Below are 24277 nucleotides of genomic sequence, written 5' to 3' on the forward strand. Positions count from 1 at the left end.
GAACTGTAAGGTCTTATATAGACAGGGGTGTGACTTTCCTAATCAAGTCCAATCAGTATAATCAAACACAGCTGGACTCTAATGAAGGTGTAGAACCATCTCAAGGATGATCAGAAGAAATGGACAGCACCCAAGTTAAATATATGCGTGTCACAGCAAAGGGTCTGAATACTTATGGCTGTGTGATATTTCAGTTTTTCTTTTTTAATAAATCAGCAAAAATTTCAACAGTTACATTTTTTTTCTGTCAATATGGGGTGCTTTGTCTACATTAATGAGGAAAAAATGAACTTAAATGATTTTAACAAATTTTTCACTCAATATAACAAAGAGTGAAAAATTTAAAGGGTCTGAAAACTTTCCGTACGCACTGTAAATCGATACATCGATATAATGAATGAATCTTTACACCCCTAATGTGTACACACACACACACACACGCACACGCACACACACACACACACACACACACACACACACACACATATATATATATATATATATATATATATATATATATATATATATATATATATATATACACAACAGAACGCAACAGTAACTACCTATGAACAATAAAAATAGCAGGTACTGCAATTTAACAGTTGTCTAGAGAGAAATGATTAAGAGCTGCACAGCAAGCACACACATCTGAAAAACAATGGTGTACGTTACTGCAGACGTCAGCCAGGAGGAGCCTAAGGTCTAAAGTACATTCATATACAATATTGTATTAAATACTGTACTATACTACTCTATAATATTGCAAATATCACCAATGCGAACCTTGTTTGCGCATTTTAGAATGCTGTATTTTAATTTAGAGTTTTAAAATCAACACAACACGTTTTCTAAATTACATGGCTTTGTTTTTTTATGTGTATATATATTGCCATGAAAAAGTATTTGCCCCCTTCTCAAATTCTTGAAATTTTGCATAGGTTTAATGTGTAAGATCGTTAAACAAACATAAATATCAGACAATTAGAAATCAAGTGAACTTAAAAATTATTAAGGAAGAAAAACTATTCAAAATTACCTGGCCCTGTGAGAAAAAGTAATGGCCCCCTAAACCTAATAACTGGTTGGACCATCCTTAGCAACAACTGAAATCAAGTGTTTTCTATAACTGGCAATGAATCTCTCACATTTCTGTAGAGATATTTTGGCCCACTCTTTCATTCAGAATTATTTGAAGTCAGCAAAAATGGAGGGCTTTCGAGCATGAATGGGCTTTTTTAGGTCATGCCACTGCATTTCAATCGGATTCAAGTCTTGACTTGGACTAGGCCACTCAAAAACCTTCATTTTGTTTTTTTAAGCCATTTAGAAGTTGGCTTGCTGATGCGTTTTGGATCGTTACCCTGCTGCAAAATGTACGCTTCAAAATGTGGTTACAAACTGATGGCTGAACATTCTCCTTCAGGATTTTCTGTTAAAGAGCAGAATTCATGGTTCCATTAATCACGGCAAGTAGTCCAAGTCCTGAATGAGAAAACCAGCCAAAGACCATCACATTACCACCACCATATTTGACTGTTCCTATGATTTTTTTTTTTCTGAAATGCTGTGCTACATTTACGCCAGATGTAACGAGACACACATGTTCTAAAAAGCTCTACTTTTATCTTGTCTGTCCATATAATACTCTCCCGAATGTCTTGGGAATCAAGTATTTTTTGTTTTTTTTTCCAAAAGTAAGCCGTGTTTTTTTTGGTCAGCAGTGGTTTTCGCCTTTGAACTTTGACATGGATGACATTTTTGCCCAGGCTCTTCCTTTTTGCTGTTTCATGAACAGACCTTAACTGAGGCAAGGGAGGCCTGCAGTCCTTTAGAAGTTGTCCTGAGTTCCTTTGTGGTCTCCTTGATGAGTCATTGCTGTTCTGTTGAGGTAATCTTCGTAGGCTGGCCACTCCTGGAAAGCTTCACCACTGTTCCATGTTTTCTCCAATGTGAGGATAATAGCTCTCCCTATGGTTCATTGGAATTCTAAGCTTTAGAAATTGCTTTTGTAACCCTTTCCACACTGATAGATGTCGTTTACTTAATTTTTTTACTATTCTGGAATTTCTTTGGATCGTGTCATTTTGTTGCAGCTTTTGAGGTCTTTTGTCTGACTTGATTTTGTCCGTACAGATTCTGTCTTTCTCGATTGAACAGGTCGGGAGGTAATCAGGATTGAGTGTGATCAATGAAAATGAACCAAAAATTGTGATTACCCACAATTAATCTATGATTTAACAAGAGGGGTAACTACTTTTTCACACACGGTGATAAGGATTTTAGTTCATATCGCCCAGCCCTACCGTGTAGTATGTTTGATATCGGATTAGGATATATATCGTAACATCACGCAGCTCTATTATAAGTTCAGTATTACCAGTTCTCAATATGATGCAGTACAGTTCTTCACTGCTGCAAAGTATAACCACAATAATAAATGTATTGTTACATTAATACCTGTGAGAGTGTCAATCAAAGCGTACTATTATTATCTTTATAAAGTAATTATTTATTTTTTTTTGATACAGCTTGTCTTGGATACCACTGACTTGTGTTGAGCCGTGGGTGCATAAAATTCATTCTAAAAAATAAGTCATGGGACCTATCATATTTTTTTAATGTAACGTGGAGTTCATAAAATATGGATCATAGTATAGATGTGGAGATTACGTGGAGATTTGTGGTACAACTTTTTATTGAGTAATGAAATTAAAAGACCAGATGTCACAGCACTAACTGGCCATATTGGATATTTTCTGACACAGATCCATTTGGTTATGGAAGACACCCAAAACTAAGAAAAGTCACGTAAGTAAAGTAAAAATTACTATTTTGATAGTGGAATTCGCTCCAAACACCACAGTGTATCACTCAAGATTGCACCGTTAGCATGTGGCAAACACTGATTTTTCTCAGTGACAGCGCCAGCCTGGTGTCTATAGATCGATGATATTTATGGTACAGCATTGCTGAATCAGGCTTATATTAATGCTACAAATGTCAGCAAAATATCAATACTTCCAGAGAGATGGCGACGGACTGAAATGAGTGAAATGGACAAGAGAAGACGAAGCTTGCTTTCATTAGCGAGTTGATGATAGCATCCCTTGATGAATCACCCTCTGCCCTTCTTGCAGAATGAACCAAAAGAGTTGCGTTGCTACCACAATAAAATGTTTTCGTTGTGTAAATCAGTCTCATGGGCTACAAATCTCGTAAAAACGGAGCTAAAATGTTTGTTTCTCATGTGACTGATCTACAGTTTTGTTTTTGATCACAATGATTATGAATACGTGCATTGTCAGAAAAGTGGACCATTTAGAAGTGCTGTGTTGCTGTTTGCACAAAATGAAAGCGAGGAGATGCCCCTTTGAAGTTTGCCTTTATCCTTGAAACAAAATGCTTCCCAAAAAAACTCTTATACATAATGCATGATGTTTTTTCTCACACATGATTCAAGGAGGCGGCACATCTGCCTCACAGTTCTGAGGACTGGGGTTCAAATCCGGCCCCGCCTGTGTGGAGTTTGCATGTTCTCCCCGTGCCTGCATGGGTTTTCTCTGGGTACTCCGGTTTCCTCCCACATCCCAGAAACATGCAGGGTAGGTTAATTGAATACTCTAAATTCCCCGTAGGTGTGAATGAGAGTGCGAATGGTGGTATACAAACAAAACAACCAATTGGCTGGCGACCAGTTCAGGTTTTACCCTGCCTCTCGCCCGAAGATAGCTGGGCTAGGCTCCAGCACGCCCACAACCCTAGTGAGGATAACCGGTAAAGAAAATCGATATATATATATATACGCGGCACGGTGGACGACTGGTTAGAGCGTCTGCCTCACAGTTCTGAGGACCTGGGTTCAAGAAAACCCAAGCAGGCACGGGGAGAACATGCAAACTCCACACAGGCGGGGCTGGGGATTGAACCCCGGTCCTCAGAACTGTGATGCAGACACTCTAAACAGTCGTTCACCATCCCGCCCCTGGCTTTTCCATTAGGATAAAAAATAAAAGTAATATTCCCAGACAACTATAAATGATTCATTCTTTTCAGGACTCATGTCCCTGCTGGAATGGTGATTGAAAGTTTTCTGTCCTTAAAATATTTGCACACTATTCAAGTTGAAGCCATTCACTACAGTTTCGCTTTGGATGTATTTTTTAACGAGTACAGTGGAACCTTCAGGTTCAGCCAAGAACATGCCTCTAAAGTTGCATAAAAAATTTAAATTCTCATGGTCTTTGATGGCATGTGTACTTCAGTACATTTCCCGAAAATTGGGCTTGAAATGCATCTGAAGGACAAGTGTTTAAAAAAAAACAAGCTATGGTCATGCAACATATTATGAACAGTGGTTGACTTACATTTGTATGACGCTTATAAATGTCAAAATTTTACTTAAGCATTTTCTGTGGAGTGAATAAAGTTTTTATCATAGTGGTAGTTTGCCATGGAATGCATCTTTTGTATCAAACTCATAGATCACCATCACTGGAAGTCAATGGGGAAGTCTTGACATGCATAGCATTTCTCCAGGCACTCTAGCTTCCTTCCACATTCCCAAAATATGCATGTAAGGTTAATTCCATACATTTGAATGTGAGTTGGAATGTTTGTCTATTTCTTGCGATGTTTGGTGTCCAGTCCAGGATCTAGCCCGCCTTTTGCCCAAAGTCAGATGGGATATGCTCCAGCTCACCCATGACCCGAATGAGGACAAATGTTATGCAGTGCCATAAAAACTATTGGCCCCCTCAAATTCTTATATGTTGGCATAGTTTCCCCTCTTTAATGCTTCAGATACAGACAAAGATAACCCAAGTAAACATAAAATGATTTTTATAAATGCTGATTATATTTAAACCATTCAAAGCGACCCGGCCCGAATGCAGCCCTATGGGGGGCACAAGTCAGTGCAAACTGTAGGCCGGTCCCAAGCCCGGATAAATGCAGAGGGTTGCGTCAGGAAGGGCATCCGGCTTAAAACCTTGCCAAACAAATATGAGCGTTCATCCAAAGAATTCCATACCGGATCGGTCGTGGCCCGGGTTAACAACGTCCGCCACCGGCGCCGTCAACCTGCAGGGCGCTGTTGGAAATTCAGCTACTGTGGGTCGAAGTCAAAGTCAAAGAAGAAGAAGAGGTGGAAAGCGGGTTCTTCGGCAGAAAGAGAAGAGGAAAACACAGAGCCTAGAACTGAATGTGGGGACTTTGAATGTTGGGACTATGACAGGAAAATCCCGGGAGTTGGTTGACATGATGATTAGGAGAAAGGTTGATATATTGTGTGTCCAGGAGACCAGGTGGAAAGGCAGTAAGGCTAGAAGTTTAGGGGCAGGGTTTAAATTATTTTACCATGGTGTAGAGAAATGGAGTCGGGGTTATTTTAAAAGAAGAGTTGGCTAAGAATGTCTTGGAGGTGAAAAGAGTATCAGATCGAGTGATGAGGCTGAAATTTGAAATTGAGGGTGTTATGTGTAATGTGATTAGTGGCTATGCCCCACAGGTAGGATGTGACCTAGAGGTGAAAGAGAAATTCTGGAAGGAGCTAGATGATGTAGTTCTGAGCATCCCAGACAGAGAGAGAGTCGTAATTGGTGCAGATTGTAATGGACATGTTGGTGAAGGTAATAAGGGTGATGAAGAAGTGATGGGTAAGTACGGTATCCAGGAAAGGAACTTGGAGGGACAGATGGTGGTAGACTTTGCAACAAGGATGCAAATGGCTGTAGTGAACACTTTTTTCCAGAAGAGGCACGAACATAGGGTGACCTACAAGAGCGGAGGTAGAAGCACACAGGTGGATTACATCTTGTGCAGACGATGTAATCTGAAGGAGGTTACCAACTGTAAGGTAGTGGTAGGGGAGAGTGTGGCTAGACAGCATAGGATAGTGGTGTGTAAGATGACTCTGGTGGTGGGGAGGAAAATTAGGAAGACAAAGGCAGAGAAGAGAACCATGTGGTGGAAGCTGAGACAGGACGAGTGTTGTGCAGCTTTTCGGGAAGAGGTGATACAGGCTCTCGGTGGACGGGAAGAGCTTCCAGAAGACTGGACCACTGCAGCCAAGGTGATCAGAGAAGCAGGCAGGAGAGTACTTGGTGTATCTTCTGGCAGGAAAGGAGAGAAGGAGACTTGGTGGTGGAACCTCACAGTACAGGAAATCATACAAGGAAAACGGTTAGCTAAGAAGAAGTGGGACACTGAGAGGACCGAGGAGAGGCGAAAGGAATACATTGAGATGCGACACAGGGCAAAGGTAGAGGTGGCAAAGGCAAAACAAGAGGCATATGATGACATGTATGGCAGGTTGGACACTCTAGAAGGAGAAAAGGATCTATACAGGCTGGCCAGACAGAGGGATAGAGATGGGAAGGATGTGCAGCAGGTTAGGGTGATTAAGGATAGAGATGGAAATATGTTGACTGGTGCCAGCAGTGTGCTAGGTAGATGGAAAGAATACTTCGAGGAGTTGATGAATGAGGAAAATGATAGAGAAGGGAGAGTAGAAGAGGCAAGTGTGGTGGACCAGGAAGTGGCAATGATTAGTAAGGGGGAAGTTAGAAAGGCATTAAAGAGAATGAAAAATGGAAAGGCAGTTGGTCCTGATGACATTCCTGTGGAGGTATGGAAGCATCTAGGAGAGGTGGCTGTGGAGTTTTTGACCAGCTTGTTCAATAGAATTCTAGTGCGTGAGAAGATGCCTGAGGAATGGAGGAAAAGTGTACTGGTGCCCATTTTTAAGAACAAAGGTGATGTGCAGAGCTGTGGCAACTATAGAGGAATAAAGTTGATGAGCCACACAATGAAGTTATGGGAAAGAGTAGTGGAGGCTAGACTCAGGACAGAAGTGAGTATTTGCGAGCAACAGTATGGTTTCATGCCTAGAAAGAGTACCACAGATGCATTATTTGCCTTGAGGATGTTGATGGAAAAGTACAGAGAAGGTCAGAAGGAGCTACATTGTGTCTTTGTAGATCTAGAGAAAGCCTATGACAGAGTACCCAGAGAGGAACTGTGGTACTGCATGCGGAAGTCTGGAGTGGCAGAGAAGTATGTTAGAATAATACAGGACATGTACGAGGGCAGCAGAACAGCGGTGAGGTGTGCTGTCGGTGTGACAGAAGAATTTAAGGTGGACGTGGGACTGCATCAGGGATCAGCCCTGAGCCCCTTCCTTTTTGCAGTGGTGATGGATAGGCTGACAGATGAGGTTAGACTGGAATCCCCGTGGACCATGATGTTTGCAGATGACATTGTGATCTGCAGTGAAAGCAGGGAGCAGCTGGAGGAACAGTTAGAAAGATGGAGGCATGCACTGGAAAGAAGAGGAATGAAGATTAGCCGAAGTAAAACAGAATATATGTGCATGAATGAGAGGGGTGGTGGGGGAAGAATGAGGCTACAGGGAGAAGAGATGGCAAAGGTAGAGGACTTTAAATACTTGGGGTCAACCGTCCAGAGCAATGGTGAGTGTGGTCAGGAAGTGAAGAAACGGGTCCAAGCAGGTTGGAACGGGTGGAGGAAGGTGTCAGGTGTGTTATGTGACAGAAGAGTCTCTGCTAGGATGAAGGGCAAAGTTTATAAAACAGTGGTGAGGCCAGCCATGATGTATGGATTAGAGACAGTGGCACTGAAGAGAAAACAGGAAGCAGAGCTGGAGGTGGCGGAAATGAAGATGTTGAGGTTCGCTCTCGGAGTGACCAGGTTGGATAAAATTAGAAATGAGCTCATCAGAGGGACGGCCAAGGTTCGATGTTTTGGAGACAAAGTTAGAGAGAGCAGACTTCAATGGTTTGGACACGTCCAGAGGAGAGAGAGTGAGTATATTGGTAGAAGGATGATGAGGATGGAGCTGCCAGGCAAGAGAGCTAGAGGAAGACCAAAGAGAAGGTTGATGGATGTCGTGAGGGAAGACATGATGGCAGTTGGTGTTCGAGAGGAGGATGCAGGAGATAGGCTCTCATGGAAAAGGATGACGCGCTGTGGCGACCCCTAACGGGACAAGCCGAAAGGAAAAGAAGAAGAAGAAGAAAGCGACCCGGCCCTGTGTAAAAAAGTAATGGATCCCGTTGTTAAATCATTAATGGCTAATCACTTTTTTGGTTCATTTTCACGGACCACACCCAAGCCTGATTACCTGACCAGACCTGTTAAATCAAGAAATCACTTAAATAGAGAAATAAATAAAGCTATCAGTCTGGAAAGGGTTACAAAGACATTTCTAAAACTTTATAGGATTCCAGCAAACCACAGTGAGAGCCATTATCCTCAAATTGAGGAATTATGGAACAGTGAGGAACCTTCCCAGGAGAGGCCAGCCTACAATAATTACTCCAAGAGCACAGTGACGATTCTGTGACGGTTTGCAATCAAGTGGTATTAGACTGGACCCAGAAGCAGACAGACGGAGGAACCAGTTGGAAAGGGATTTATTGAGGGTAGCGCGGAGCCGAGAATTCCAAGGTTTGAGCCCGGTCCGTAGGAGCAGGGAGCTTGCAGGAGAAGGTAGCGTGAGCAGGGGAGTGAGCTTGGCAGTGTGGCTGGAGGCACAGGAAGGCACTGGAGAAGGAGGAGAAAAACAAGTAAGTACAGGCATAAGTAATCTGGGAATCTTTTTCACAAGCAGGGGCAACGAGTAGGCTCTTTACAATACTCTGGTGCTGGAACACAGGAACAGGCAGGCTTAAGTGCGGGCAGTGATGTGTGCTTATTGGAACCAGGTGCGCGGGCGAGGAGGTGATTAGTGCTGGGGAGAGAGAGGGAAAAAAGAGGCATAAGGCGCCACCCACGCCACGCAAAGGAACTGCAGGGCACAGATCTTGACAGTACACCCCCACCTCACCCCACGGGAGAAAGGTGCTCCAGGAGACAGGATTGTGTGCGGTAACGCAGCGAAGAGCAGACTCCAGATTTTGATTTGCACGCTCCGTCTGACCGTTGGACTGCGGATGGTAGACAGAAGACAGACGGACTGCTGCGCCCACCGCCTTACAGAACTCTTTCTAGACCTGGGAGGAGAACACGTGACCTCGGTCCGAGACAATGTCTATGGGTATTCCGTGAAGTTACAACATGTGGAGGACTAGAAGGTTAGCGGTCTCGAGAGCAGAAGGTAACTTGGGAAGGGCCACGGAGTGGACACACTTAGAGAAACGATCTATGACGGTAAGAATGATGGTGTTACCTTCAGAGGGGGGGAGGCCAGTAACAAAGTCCAAGGCAATGTGGGACCAGGGCCACCAGAAGTGTTGTTGGAGGAATTGGAGGGTTCGAGTGATTCCGGGATGACAGGTCACTTTGGAGTTGTGTCCCCACTAAAGTACTTCCGTCGCATAGGAGTTCAAATGATGGGTCAATGAGGGGCAGCGGGGATTTGTTCTTGATGGTTGTCGTGGGGCCCATGGAAGTCAATAAGGGGTGGAGAGTGGAATATTTCTTCCCAACAAAGAAGAAACCAGCCCCCAGTGGGGAGGAGGAAGGCCGAATTAGTCCAGAGGCTAGGGAGTCACTGATGTAGTTCTCTATGGCAATCTTTTCAGGGCAGGAAAGGTTGACGAGGCAACTCTAGGGGAGAGGAACTCCAGGAAGGTCGATGGCGCAGTCATAAGGCGGTGGAGGGGTAGGAGATGGCCAAATCCTTACAGAAAACCGGAGAGAGATTGTGGTATTCTTCCGGGACCAGGGAGAGATCGAGTGGTGCTACTGGCGGCTGAGGTTTACTGGAGGTTGGGACGGCTGAGTGAAGACAGTGAGAGTTGCAAAAGCCAGTGACAGTGAGAGTAAATGCAAAGCCAGTGACTACAACAGCACTGACGATCCAGAGGGTCTAGATGGGTCTTGCCCAGTTGCAGAGGCTCCTCCAGTCCACTGGGGGATGATGAGGAGGCAGTAGGGGTTTCCGCATGCAGCGGTGTTGCTGGACGGGCAAAGCCTGCAGAGAGTGCTAGACTGCGGGATTTATCCTCTCTCTCTCTCTATGTCCTTCTCTAAGACGATAGTCTATTTTAATGGCCAATGAAATTCGCCCCTCCAACGAGGTGGGCTCTTCTCTGGCCGCTAACTCATCCTTGAGCCGTTCAGACAGCCCTTTAGCAAAAATCCTGAATTCAGCCTCAATTCAGACATCGATCAAGTATGAGGCTACGGATTTGGAGCCCTGAGTAAGGGACTGCCCTTAATGGGGTGGTCAAAAACCTTAGTGAGTTTGGCGGAAAACAAGTCAAAACAGATTAACAAGGGGGAGGAATTATGCCACAAAGCGGTAGCCCACCGAGCAGCTCTACCATGCAGGAGGTTAATTATGAGGCACAGGAAGGCACTGGAGAAGGATGAGGAAAAACAAGTAAGTACAAGCACAAGTAATCTGGGAGTCTTTCTCACAAGCTGGAGCAATGAGTCGGCCGGTGTACAACAGAGGTGCGAGAATACCCTGGCACTGGAACACAGGAACAGGCAGGCTTAAGTGCACGCAGTGATGAGTGCTGATTGGAACCAGGTGTGCGGGCGAGGAGGTGATTAGTGCTGGGGAGAAAGAAAAAAGGCAAACGCCTTGCAGAGGAACTGCAGGATACAGATCATGACAGATTCATCATGGAGGTCACACAGTAACCCAAGACAACATATAAAGAACTGCAGGCCTCACTTGCCTCAGTTAAGGTCCGTCCAATAAGGAAGAGACCGGGCAGAAATTGCACCCATGGCAGAGATCCAAGGCGAAAACCACTGCTGACTGAAAAGAACATAAAGACTCATCTTACTTTTGCAAAACAACAACAACAACATCTGAATAATTCCCAAGACATTTGGAAGAATATTCTATGTGTAGGGCCACTCACTCATTGTGATAACACTTATAACTGTGCAAATTTCCTGGGTATCCCCTCACTTGCACTCTGTTTTTAAAGACGTTTAGAATTTACATAGCCACTCCCACCACACTTCAGTTGTTCAGCCGGGTCCACTACCTCTGTCCTACATGCTTCCCATCATGTCCTATATTGTCCTGTCCTTCCTTCATCTGGCATAAATGTAATGCAGCATTTTAAAAAAAGAACATCATAGCAACAGTCAAACTTGGTAGTGGTAGTGTGATGATCTGGTGCTGCTTTGCTCCTTCAGGTCCTGTATGACTTGCCGTGATTGATGGAACCATGAATTCTGCTCATGAGCAAAAAATCTTATTGAAGCCTATTGAAATTCTGTCGCAGGACCTTAAAAAGGCACTTCATGCTCGGAAAAAAAAATAAAAAAATCTGCAAGGAAGAGTGGAACAAAATGTCTCCACATGTGAAAGACTCATTGCCAGTTATAGAAAACACTTTATTTTAGTTGTTGCTGCTGAGGGTGGTCCACACAGTTTTTATGTTTTTCCTTAATAAATAAAATCTCCATTTAAAAACTGCATTTTGTATTTACTTGGGTTATCTTTGATATTTACATTTGTTTGATGATCTTAAACATTTAAGTGGGGAAACTATACTCTAAAATAAAAATTTGACAAGGGGGCCAATACTTTTTCATGGCACTGTAGCTATTGGGTGGATGAGGGAATTAAATGGATTGTGCGAATAATGGCAACATGTACAGTATATACTGTTTGCAACCAACAATGTTATACAGTAGTGAATAGGCGTGACATTTCTGCATGATAAATTGTTGCATTGTGGAATGCACTCCTGTAGCCTAATCACATAGTCACTGACGCGCTGTACAACTCATGGTCAACAACTGTCAGTGCTACAGCCAGGAGAAGGGAACAAATGGTACTGGATATACCTTCGGTTGCCTCTGCCTCTGGTTGTTTGATGTTGCAATTGGCTTGAATATGATTGGAGATTGTTCTGCTTCCTGTCCAGTTGTAAACTTCAATGGGAATAAGAGGAGTGCACACCTCCACATGGCCAATCAATAATATTTAGAGCCCCAACAAATCTTCTTTTCCTTTTGGCTTGTCCCTTTAGGGGTCGCCACAGCGCGTCATCCTTTTCCATGTAAGCCTATCTCCCGCATCCTCCTCTCATACACCAACTGCCCTCATGTCTTCCCTCACGACATCCATCAACCTTCTCTTTGGTCTTCCTCTTGCTCTCTTGCCTGGCAGCTCCATCCTCATCATCCTTCTACCAATATACTCACTATTTCTCCTATGGACGTGTCCAAACCATCGAAGTCTGCTCTCTCTAACTTTGTCTCCAAAACATCAAACCTCGGCTGTCCCTCTGATGAGCTCATTTCTAATTTTATCCAACCTGGTCACTCCGAGAGCGAACCTCAACATCTTCATTTCCGCCACCTCCAGCTGTGCTTCCTGTTGTCACTTGAGTGCCACTGTCTCTAATCCGTACATCATGGCTGGCCTCACCACTGTTTTATAAAACTTTCTCCTAATCATCATGTCAAGCAACTCCCGAGATTTTCCTGTCATGGTACCAACATTCAAAGTCCCCACATTCAGTTCTCGGCTCTGTGCTTTCCTCTTCTCTTTCTGCCAAAGAACCCGCTTTCTACCTCTTCTTCTTCGACTTCGACCCACAGTAGCTGAATTTCCAACAGCGCCCTGCAAGTTGACGGCGCCGGTGGCGGACGTTGTTAAGCCGGACCATGACCGATCCGTTATGGAATTCTTTGGATGCACGCTCATATTTGTTTGGCAAAGTTTTAAGCCGGATGCCCTTCCTGACGAAACCCTCTGCATTTATCCGGGCTTGGGACCGGGCTACAGTTTGCACTGGCTTGTGCCAGTGCAAACTGCATTATTTAGAGTCCCACCAAATGATAACCCATAAAATGCTGAAAAAAAATAAAAAATAAAAATTATATAAAACTTCCAAAACAATTAGATTTTTACAGTTGCAATTAAGGAGACGAAATCCCTTAGTTTCAAAAACCTCTTGTAACCCCCATGCTTCCAATGTAGGCATAATCTGTTTCTGGATTGAAAATACCATCACAAGCTAACAACGCAACAAAATTAAGGTTTCAGCACATTTGTTGACCTTATTGTCGACACGAACTGCCTGTATTGCAGCCAAAGTAATTCATACTGTATTTGTGTTAGAGAAGAGAAGAGATTTTTCAGGAAGCTGCTAATTAAAACTTCTCTGCAAAGGTACAGTGGACTGAGTTTCTGAGCTTGCTACCCTGTTGTTTGAATAAAGCTGTCAATTTGTCCTGTGCACTTTTTTGTATACAGTGTATTACAATCTCTTGCTTACTGATTGGTTTACAGCGTTACAAATAGTTGCCTTGCTTACAGCATGTCAATAATAAATGAGCAGCCAAATGTATGACTATGAAACTGAATCTTGATCTTCAAGTAGCTTCAGTTTCAAAGGCCAAACAAAAGATTAGATGGGGAGAAAAAAACACCACGGAAAAGACAAAGGCGAGGGGAAGGAAATACTAAAGAAAGGTCAAAAACACCAGGAGAAACTAATTGAAAAATACAAGAATACTTGCTCTTGGCTACCAAGATTAGCAGGCACAGAGAGGGCAACAGATTGCACAACTTAAGCGAGGATAGTGTGGAACAAGTGAAACATTATGTACAACATAACACAACATATTAGTACAATATATATATGAAACATTTTCATATACACTTATTCTCATTATAAAAATGACATTTAGGATTGACTGATCCTCGTCTCGTGTTGAGGTTTTGGTGCGCTTCAGAGGTTTTTTTATTTCAAATTGGGCCCTTTCATGCTAAAAGTTAAGGAATGACTGGGGTAGTGTTTGATTCAAAACAAATGAGAAAATCAGCAAAAATGTCGCTTAAAACACAACAATTTGTCTACTTTCATGGCGGACAAAGGAAAACAGAAAATCTTCACATCTGAGAGGCTGAAATCAGAGGATTTTGACATTTTCCAACAATTGTTTAAAAATGGCTCAAAACCTTTTCACTTTCTAGTTTATGTGCTTGATGGCAACAATGATATTTTACAGAGTTTTTGTGTTCAGTGTTGCCACTGGACATTTACTTAACTGGGTAAGTGTGTTTTAATGTCATAGTGCTTTATCTCAACCTGACTTTGACAGTTTGATTACTTAGTTTTATGACCAATATGAAAAGGAATAGTTGAATGCAAGTGGATGATCATTTGTTCATAAAAGTTGGCTTACGCCTGAACACATCTATCAACCTCTGTCTGGCCAACCTATGTCTTCGGGAAGCTCCTCCATTCCACCGAGAGCGTGTCTCACCTCTTCTCGAAAAACCGCACAACACTCTTCCTTTCTCAGCTTCCAGCACATGGTTTAACCCTCCTGTTATGTTACGGGTCAAATTGACCCGTTTTAAGGTTTGAAGATCTAGGAAAAATAGTTAAAAGTATTTTTGCAGCATGAAACTTCTTCTGCTTGCCTTAATTAGTGCAATCAACATATAAAATGAAAATGGTTCATCTCACATATTTGCAACCACCCCCTGCATGTTTATATCACATAGATACTGTTCGGGTCAATTTGACCCACCAGTCAAACTGGAGGTAAAAGGGTGTCAGAAATGTCAGCGTATTTCTTTCTTTGTAACTGTGAGACTTAGTCTCTCACTCACTCACTCACTCACTCACTCACTCACTCACTCACACACACACACACACACACACACACACACACACAAAGTGTGTTCAGTGTACACTCAACAGGGGAGGGGCAAAACATAAAAGATTCTCTGCATGGGAGTCCGACCAACATTACACTCTGTCAGGCAGACCTTTCCAAAATGAGCAACAGAAGCAAAAGGAAGACAGTCCAGAAGGCTCTGGAAGTCATCTTTGATCATGACCGTGAAATAGAGGAGGATGTGTCTGAAGATGAAGACTATCTTGAGCTAAATTCTGATTCTATTGATTCTGATTTTGAACCAGATGAGGGAATTGATATTCCTATCCCTCCAACCAAGACAAGAAAATGGTGAAATACAGTGGTCTTCATCCCCAAATATGTCAGTCAATCTTCATGTTTGCCTTCACAGACACCACAGCCCTAGTGTCTTACTGCCCCAAAAAGGGAAAAAAATTTGTGCTCATGAGCACTGCACAAAACTGCTGAAATCAGCCCAAGAGAGGACCAAAAACCAAGCATGATCCTGGATTACAATGCCACCAAAGGGGGGGGTAGACAACTTGGACAAAGTAACATGGTCCTACAGCACCAAGCCAATGACTGCATGCTGGCCATTGGTCATCTTTCATAACATGATCAATCTATCGGCCCATAATGCGTTTGTCATCTGGACTAAGATCTTTCCTGACTGGAATGTGTCAAAGCTGTACAAGAGGCGCATCTTTCTCGATGAGCTGGGGAAGGCACTTGTGACACCACCCATCCAACGGAGGCAGCACTTGCCAAGGACCCCAGCCGCTGCAGCCACAGTGAGGGAGATCCAGGAGAGGACTGCACCTAGTACACTAGAAGGTGAGGTACGTGTGCGGGTGTGTGTATAAGTGTATGAGAGTGTGTTGTGTGTGTCTTGGGATCACCAAAAAGATCACTTCTTCATCACCCCTGTTTTCTTCACCAACATGTCCATTACAATCTGCACCTATCACAAGTCTCTCTATGTCTTGGATGCTCAAAACTACTTCGTCTATCTCTTTCCAGAATTTCTATTTCACCTCTAGGTCACATCCGACCTTTGGGCTATAGCCACGAATCACATCATACATAACACCCTCGGTATCGAGTTTCAGCCTCATCACTCGATCTGATACTCTTCTCACCACAAGACATTCTTAGCTAACTCTTCCTTTAAAATAACCTTTCTCCATTTCTCTTCCCATCTAATCATGGTAAAATAATTTTAACCCTGCCCCTAAACCTCTAGCCTTACTGCCTTTCCACCTGGTCTCCTGAACACACAATATATCAACCTTTCTCCTAATCATCATGTCAACCAACTTCCGAGCTTTTTCTGTCATCGTCCCAACATTCAAAGTCCCCACATTCAGTTCTAGGCTCTGTGCTTTCCTCTTTTCTTTCTGCCTAAGAACCCTCTTTCCACCTCTCCGTCTTCGACCCACAGTAGCTGAATTTCCACTGGCGCCCTGTAGGTTAACGCCGCTGGTGGCAGATGTTGTTAACCTGGGCCACAACCAATCTGGTATGGAATTCTTTGGATGAACTTTCTTATTACTAGAGAGAGGATAAAAGGTTTGTCGTCACTTTGTCCTGAAGTTTTATACATCTAAAAAGTGACGTGGTGCCCCTTTACTAGATAAAATAGCTTGATTTATAACCCTGTAATTTAAAATTACGCTAAACCGTAAGTTACGCAGGCGTCACTTCCATCTTATTCTTTTCTCCTAAATTAATTACATTTTTATTCAACTCATATACACTACAAGACAGATGAATTACTTTTATACAAATTCTAATTACATCTTTTAAAACATCTTTGGATTCAGTCAGGTAAAGAATACATTATGAGGCATTTCTCCCAAGAGAAGTAGATAGACGACAGGAAAAAAAAACAACAACAAAATGTCCCAAACTGTCAGCACCGCTGCTGAAATATTACTGTTTCAAATTTGCATGTGAAAATGTGTCAATTATGCACAAATGAGATTGTTTTGCCCAGTCCATCTGTAGTTCCAATTAGCAAGCTCACTGGCATCCACCTAGAAAATTTATTTTCATGTCAGCTGTCCTGTCACTCAAATGCGTCTTGTGGTTTAGACAAAAAGGACCTTGTATTTTCTACAGGTTGTGCATACAAATGAAGCTGCCAATGATGGCATGTCAAATGGATGATTGCAAAAAAAATGTAAAAAATAAAAATTTTAAAGGCACAAAATTAGCACCACCACCACCAACATTTTGGGGGGAAAATACTAAAAAATAAAATACCCAAGTCTGTTGTCAAGTCCAGTTTGTTCAAACCTTTTTCTAAACCTCAGCTAAAACAGTTTTCTGATGTCTTAGAGGATCAAACCATTCAGGCTCCGGGTGTGTTTTCATTTTGCTCTGAGACTGTGCATGCAAAGGTGCGAATAGAAATGAAGCTGCAGATATAATAACCGTTATTTTCACTTTTAATTGTTAAAGTCGTACAGTCTGTCAGGGTGAGCACATCTGGCTCACAGTCAAGAGGTTCTGGGTTGGAAACATGGCCTTGTGGAGTTAACATGTTCTCCCTTTGCATGGATTTTTTTTCCCCCTCACATATCCCAACCCTAAATTGTTAATAAGTGTGAGTGTGAATGGTTGTTTTTCAATGTTTATATATTTGATTACCAACTAGTCCAGGGTGTACCCTGCGTCTTAAAAAAAGTCAGCTAGTATAGGCTCCAGCCCACCTGCAATCCCCAAGAGGACAACTAAAAAAGGAAAATGATGGATGGATAGATTATTGCAGTCTCCTTGTATTGGGCCCAAATGGGTGCAAGTGACCAACCAGACCCAGATGATAGAGCTTGAGTGATACAGGGTGGCCTCACATGAATTATCAAACACGTTATCTCCGCAGGTTTGGGATTATTTGGCCTTGGAGGAGGTGTGTGCCACGTTGAGTGTTGTTCTAGTCATCTTCAGAAGCCAGATTTTTATACAGTTCTGATCTTGGATCTTGTTTCATCGTGCAGGTATAACCTATGTTGCGACAATTGAGCGCATACATAATATAGTGGTTAGAATAAGATGATATCTTGGTGTCTCTTTTGTGACGCCTCTGGCTTATTTCTTGGAAGGTGGTGCTCTCACACAGGTAACGGTCAAGGTGTATTTCAGCCACTGATTCTGTATCCATGATAATATCAGCTTTCAGTATCTGTTCCAGTGATAGCTCAAAATTCAGTCCCCTGGCTAAGACACCATTTTCTGGTTGGGTGAGCCTTTTGATGGGCGAGTTCTTCAGCAGCTTCTCATGCATGTCTTGCTGTGTTTTTTGTCTATTTTCTCCAGGGCACTTCTTCTGTTTTCTAGGAGTTGCAGAATTGTGTTTTCAGTATATTTGTTGCTCCTTGACCTTGGTGCATTGTGGTCTGTTCTTTTTTTAGCAAACATGGGAAAATGTTTCAGGACTTTGCTGGATCTATGAGATCTGAGATAATAGTTTCGAGTTCATCCATCCTATCACATTCTTTATTTGTTTAGAAATCCATCCATCCATCCATTTTCTGAACCAATTATCCTCACAAGGGACGCAGGCGTGCTGGAGCCTTTCCCAGCTATCTTCGGGCGAGAGGCGGGGTATACGCTGAACTGGTCGCCAGCCAATCGCAGGGCACATAGAAACAAACAACCATTTACACTCACATTCACCCCTATGTGTCATGGTCTATGTTTTGGTTTGGGTTGTGTTTGGTTTTGTTTCATGTTTTCCTGTGTTCCATGTTGTTAATGTTTTGTGTGCTCCTTTAGTTGTTGTCCACCTGTTCTCATCAACCTTCTACCTTGTGTCAACCAATCAGCTCCCTCCAGCCACTCGTGTCTTGTCCAGGGGTTCTTCGTTGCCTTGTCAATCTGTTTGTATTTTGTTCCATTGTTTCTTTCAGTTCTTGTCGGTTCATTATCATTGTCAGGTGTCATTATCTCTCTCTGTGCCACGTCTTACTCACCAGTCATGTTTTGTTTCCAGTTTTAGGTTTATTCAAGTGTTTCTTTGTTACTTCGGTTATTTCTTGTTTAGTTTGCTTTATCCATGTTCCTTGTTTGCTTTTTTTTTTAAATTAAATATAATTTTTGAGACTCCTGCCTTGCCTCCCTGCTTCCCTGCACTTTTGTCCTCCACGTTTTTGCCTTGCCTTCCTCGCCTTCTAACACCCTAACCGTGACACTATGGGCAATTTAGAGTCTTCAACTAACCTACCATGCATGTTTTTGGGATGTGGGAGGAAACCGGAGTGCCTGGAGAAAACCCACGCAGGCACGGGGAGAACTTGCAAACTCCACACAGGCGAGGCCGGGATTTTAACCCCAGTCCTCAGAACTGTGAGGATGTGCTAACCATGCCGCCCTGTAGAAATCCATTCCAAATCCCAGATAACCTTGCATTTTGGATAGATTTTGCCCGTAGGAATGACTGTGAGTGCGAATGGTTGTTTGTTTCTATGTTCCCTGCGATTGGCTGGCAACCAGTTCAGGGTGTACCCCGCCTCCTGCCCGATGACAGCTGGGATAGGCTCCAGCACGCCCGCGACCCTAGTGAGGAGAAGCGGCTCAGAAAAATTGATGTTTTTAAATGCAAATCTGGGCTGCAGACAGAATGACTGGAGTGATGGTAAGTCTGGCAAAACTGCGAGCATTATTATTATCCGATACTGTAAGTTATCATACACAAAACTGAACTAGGATGTAATTTTATCATCTAACCAATTTCACCCACCAATACAAAAAAAAAAAAGTCCTAATTTTAAGCATGGCTGTCCATTGCTCTATTTAGCACAATAGTTCCAAAATCACATCCCAACTTTCACTTAAGAAATGGGCCTTCCGTTAGGCCTATTGGTAATGAAAAAGTCATTGTTTCTTAATAATGCTGTAGGCTAATCATTCCCTAGCAGCATTTATTGCTCTTACAATAAAGGGATACCAGCAATTATTGTGAAGGGGGGTAGAGGTTAATAGGGTTTATGAAATATATGAGGGTCACTTGAATGAGAATGCCCTCCAGAGGAAGTTGTAATTAGCACAGCTGTATGGGTAAGCACTCTCCTAAGCACAATTCATGACTGCCACACACATTACGCAACTCACAACATTGTGGAAAAAGTCTTGGGCCACCATTAGATTTGTTGTTGTAGCATTGCTATAATGACCACATATTGCTAAAATGTCATTCAGTAGAGAGCAGACTTCCACCAAGGACAAATTGCCATCAATAGTGAAACTAAACATGGAATGTCTATTTGAGTTTGTTTTAGCAGGCCATTTCCTGATTCATGAAAGATAATGAACAGAAGGGCTTGGGTGGGTACAGGGTTGCCATAGTACAATGTTTCACAATCTGTATTGAGCCATGGAATAGATTTAAGATTACAAAAATCTTCAAGCGCAGCACCAAAGAAAAAAAATAACAGTTATTATATATACTGAAATATTGATGATCTTGTCACAATTTACTCATAAATTTACTTAGTGTGAAATCTGGAGCCTGTAGAGTTGAACACAAAGGCATCATTCGCTTGTATGAATTGAAACAGGTGGATACACAGTTTAATTGTACTTTCTGCCCTGTCGAAGAGCAATAATTATAGATAGTAGATAGATGAGCAAAGATATATTATTTGTAATAAATAATATTTTTGAACCACTTAATTGAAATTGGATTGTTTGAGAATCACTGCCGTACTAACTCGTACATAGATCTCGATAGTCAGTAAAATTAATTATTAAGTTAGTTCTTTCTTGGCCCATGCACTGCCACTCAAAACACATTTACAAAACCGGTTGTGCGTTGTTGCTCTTTATTCTCAGGGCATTGAATCGATGGCAACTGGACTGTTCTGGTTGTTTTCTCTAAGACAACCAGAACAGTACAGTTGCCATCGATTCAATGCCCTGAGAATGAAATGACCTGAATGAAAGAGAATATTCACAGGCATATTTTGCTGTTTAGTAAGTCAAAATCAGTGCTGTAAAAAATAATAATAATCCATCCATCCATCCATTTTCTGAGCCGCTCCTCCTCACTAGGGTCGCGGGCGCACTGGAGCCTATCCCAGCTATCATCGGGCAGGAGGCAGGGTACACCCTGAACTGGTTGCCAGCCAATCGCAGGACACATACAAACAAACAATCCCCGGCCCCGCCTGTGTGGAGTTTGCATGTTCTCCCCGTGCCCGTGTGGGTTTTTTCCGGGCACTCCGGTTTCCTCCCACATCGCTAAAACATGCATGGTAGGTTAATTGACAACCCTAAATTGCCCGTAGGTGTGAATGTGAGTGCGAATGGTTGTTTGTTTATGTGTGCCCTGCGATTGGCTGGCAACCAGTTCAGGGTGTACCCCGCCTCCTGCCCGATGATAGCTGGGATAGGCTCCAGCGCGCCCGCGACCCTAGTGAGGAGAAGCGGCTCAGAAAATGGATGGGTGGATGGAAATAAATAAATTAATTAATTAACTTTTAGGTTGAGCAGTCATCCATATTTTTAGGCCTAAAAATACTGTCCGGCCATGATTTAAAAGTCATGCAGGATTTCACAATTTGCATTTTTCTTAGCACATCTGCCTCAAAGTTCTGAGGATCGGGGTTCAAATCCCAGCCCTGCATGTTTGGAGTTTGCAAGTTCTCCCCGTGCCTGCGTGGGTTTTCTTCGGGTACTCCGGTTTCCTCCCACATCCAAAAAACATGAATGGTAGGTTAATTGAGGACTCTAAATTGCCGTAGGTGTGAATGTGAGTGCAAATGGTTGTTTGTTTATATCTGCCCTGTGATTGGCTGCCAACCAGTTCGGGGTGCACCCTCTCGCCCAAAGATAGCTGGGATAGGCTCCAGCACACCCGCGACCTTAGTGAGGAGAAGCGGCTCAGAAAATGGATTGAAGGAAAATACAGCGTCTTCTTTTATAGCAACCAAAATATGATCAACCTAATAAAAGTTTTTTTTGCACAGTAGCATATATCAATTCAAAATAAATTAGTAATGACAAACTGACAAAAAGTAACACTACACAAAACAACCACCAGCATTAACTTTATTTGGTACATTTGTGTGTGTGTGTGTGTGTGTTTAGCTTATTTTTTCTTCTTTTTGGCATATGGTGGGTGAGAAAATGAGCACAGTTGCAGTTGGCAGTCAGGAAGATAAATCTCTCTAAAACCGTTTAGCGAGCAGCTGCTCACCCGCTAAACATGATACCTCACAAATGTGTAGTTTTCCTTGAAAAACCTCCACAAAATCTTGTGTAATGGCATATATGTTGATAAAGTCAGTGCCTAAAATAGAGCAGTATTATTCAAATTATTACAATAAATCCTAGAATTAAGTTTAAGTCATCGCAGGATAAAACATGACAGTTTCTAGCCAACAAATAGACTTCAATGAAGTAACATTCAGACCTGATACATTTGTCTGCTTACTCTGCTGAGTTTTAAACTGTGTGCACAGGTTGGTAAATCAAATTTAACACACATCCCAGACATGCCACATTGACGTTAAAGGAGACAGACATATTCTGCAGTTCCCAGGTATATTAATAACATGTCTGTGACATGCTTTCGTCAAAATACCCCAGGGATCAAGAATTACAGCACAATTTACATCCAATTTTTAAAGGTCCTCTAAGTGAATTCATAGATGTGCTATATTTGTGGACCCAGACATGACCCAAAATCGAGTGAGTCTGTGACTTATTGGATGCCGGTCCTCGGCATTCGGAAGTCTGTTAACAGGATCCCAGGCAGCTAATGCCTCTCATCGCTGCATGAAAAAGCCCCACGACAACTTGGTGGGATATATTCCAGCCATTGGAGGCTTTAAGTGGACATCATTTCACGGCTCAAACATATAGGGATGTGTAGGCATATGCTAGACGTTGAAAACCATTTGAGTGACAGTGGAAAGCTCAGTAGGGCACTTTTCAAGATGTCTCAATATTTTACCTTTTTGAAGCCTGATTTCATATACTTGGGGATTTTTTTTTTTATTCATTCAAATTTGGCAGGCTTGTTAACAAGACTTCTTGGTGGTGTGTCAAATTTAAGCCCTTTACAGGGACTTTAAGAAGGTGATACTGTAGTGACGCTGACCCAGTTGTCATAGCAACTCAGGGTCGATGAGATACTTCATATAACTGTGTGTTTCACATGGCTATATGCAGTATATTTGTTAGTATGCCTGTCCACCTTATCCTCATTTTCTTTCATTTAGTGTTTATCTACAGCACATCTGCAGTCTCCCGTTACCATAACAACCAACAAATCCTGTGCCCTTCAAAACAATTAGCATTCAACACTGTCTTCCCTGCCAACACAAACCACATCCATCGATATTAATTCACCATCAAAGAGCTCTGTGGGCTCCTAAATAAAATCCAGTCCAATATAAATATAGTATAGCTACTCTAAATCCCATGTGGTAGTGAGGACTCTCTTAAAACAATACATCTGCCAACCATAGGTAGGATCGAAATAACTCTGGGATCTTTGCGCAAAATACAAATGACTATGAGGAATACATATCTTGGCAGCGTAGTAGAGCTTTTGTTAGGACTGTCGCCTCACAGCAGTGGCGTGCTGGGGGGGCAATGGGACGGTGGCCCTCAGGCTCCATATAAGGAGGGGCATCCAAATTAGGTAGGTGGTTGGAGCATGCAATCAGAGTGTCAATGAAGCTATTGATTTCTAAATCTCGATGCCTGCAACGTAAGCCATTCCCCCTCATCGACGAATGGCTTCCAATCGAGAAACTCAGTCAGTAGCCCCCCATCAATGTTGGTCACGGGCATCACCACACCTTTGCATGCTACTGCCTCACAGCAAGAAGATACTTACTGTTACATACTTACAGTTTTTTTCATTTGATTGTTTCATATTTTTGGCCGAGAAGTTTATTGGTCAAATTACAACTGTAGGTAAAGGTTAGTGACAAGACTACAGCAAGTACAAACTTACATCCAAATCCAGGTTATGTCGCCACTGTATTTATGGAATGTGGTCGTAAACTGAGGGCCTTTGTGTGGCATGCAGATTCATCATCACGACATCCCTGTAACTTTTGAGGATACATTGCACCAAATGACAAAAATAAACACACACGCTTACCCTGCTGCTGTGCTTGAGCTCTGAAAGTTGAAGTATTATTCTCTAGAATCTCTACTAAACTGTTTCTGTTTTGTTTTTCCTGCCCTCCTTCTCCTCTCAAGTAAAATCTGTCCTTAACAACTATGAACAGTCACATGCTCAGAAGTAAACACAGGACGACCTTATGCGTCTCCATTGTTTGTCAACATGACTCATTCTGACTGACGCGTTCAATGCAAGTTGTTTACGCAGTTTTTTTTTAAGCAGATAACAAGGTGAGCATAGCTAAGCCAAGCAGGGATGCTGTAGTGGAAAAGCAGCATTGTCAGCTGACATTTCCTACAGAGTCCCCTTGACCTTGGACACTATAAGAGCTACTTTACTGTATCAAATGGATGAATGCATGGCTGTGAGCACAGTTGTAAGGCTCAACCTTGTTGATTCAATGCCAAAAACTCTTGTATATTGCATTTGAATACAAAAGTACAAAGCACATGATGTCATTCATTGCATCCAACTGCTTTAAAATAATCAGTACCCTCCGATGACCTAACAACCTGATTATAATAAGCTCAAGTGTGGCCA

The 24277-nt window shown here is 42.5% G+C and overlaps 1 long non-coding RNA gene across 1 annotated transcript in view; it reads right to left on the reverse strand.

The window, feature by feature from the left end:
• Positions 1 to 8428: 8428 nt before the first annotated feature.
• LOC133477344 (uncharacterized) overlaps positions 8429 to 24277 on the reverse strand; it is a 51158-nt gene continuing 35309 nt past the window's right edge. The window contains exons 2-4 of the long non-coding RNA XR_009788310.1: positions 8849 to 10735; positions 8655 to 8752; positions 8429 to 8565 (exon numbers count right to left, since the gene is read on the reverse strand). This is a non-coding gene — a long non-coding RNA (uncharacterized LOC133477344). The remainder of the gene's footprint in view (positions 8566 to 8654; positions 8753 to 8848; positions 10736 to 24277) is intronic.

This window comes from Phyllopteryx taeniolatus, chromosome 4, assembly GCF_024500385.1.
Source record: "Phyllopteryx taeniolatus isolate TA_2022b chromosome 4, UOR_Ptae_1.2, whole genome shotgun sequence".
Taxonomy (NCBI): Eukaryota; Metazoa; Chordata; class Actinopteri; order Syngnathiformes; family Syngnathidae; genus Phyllopteryx; species Phyllopteryx taeniolatus.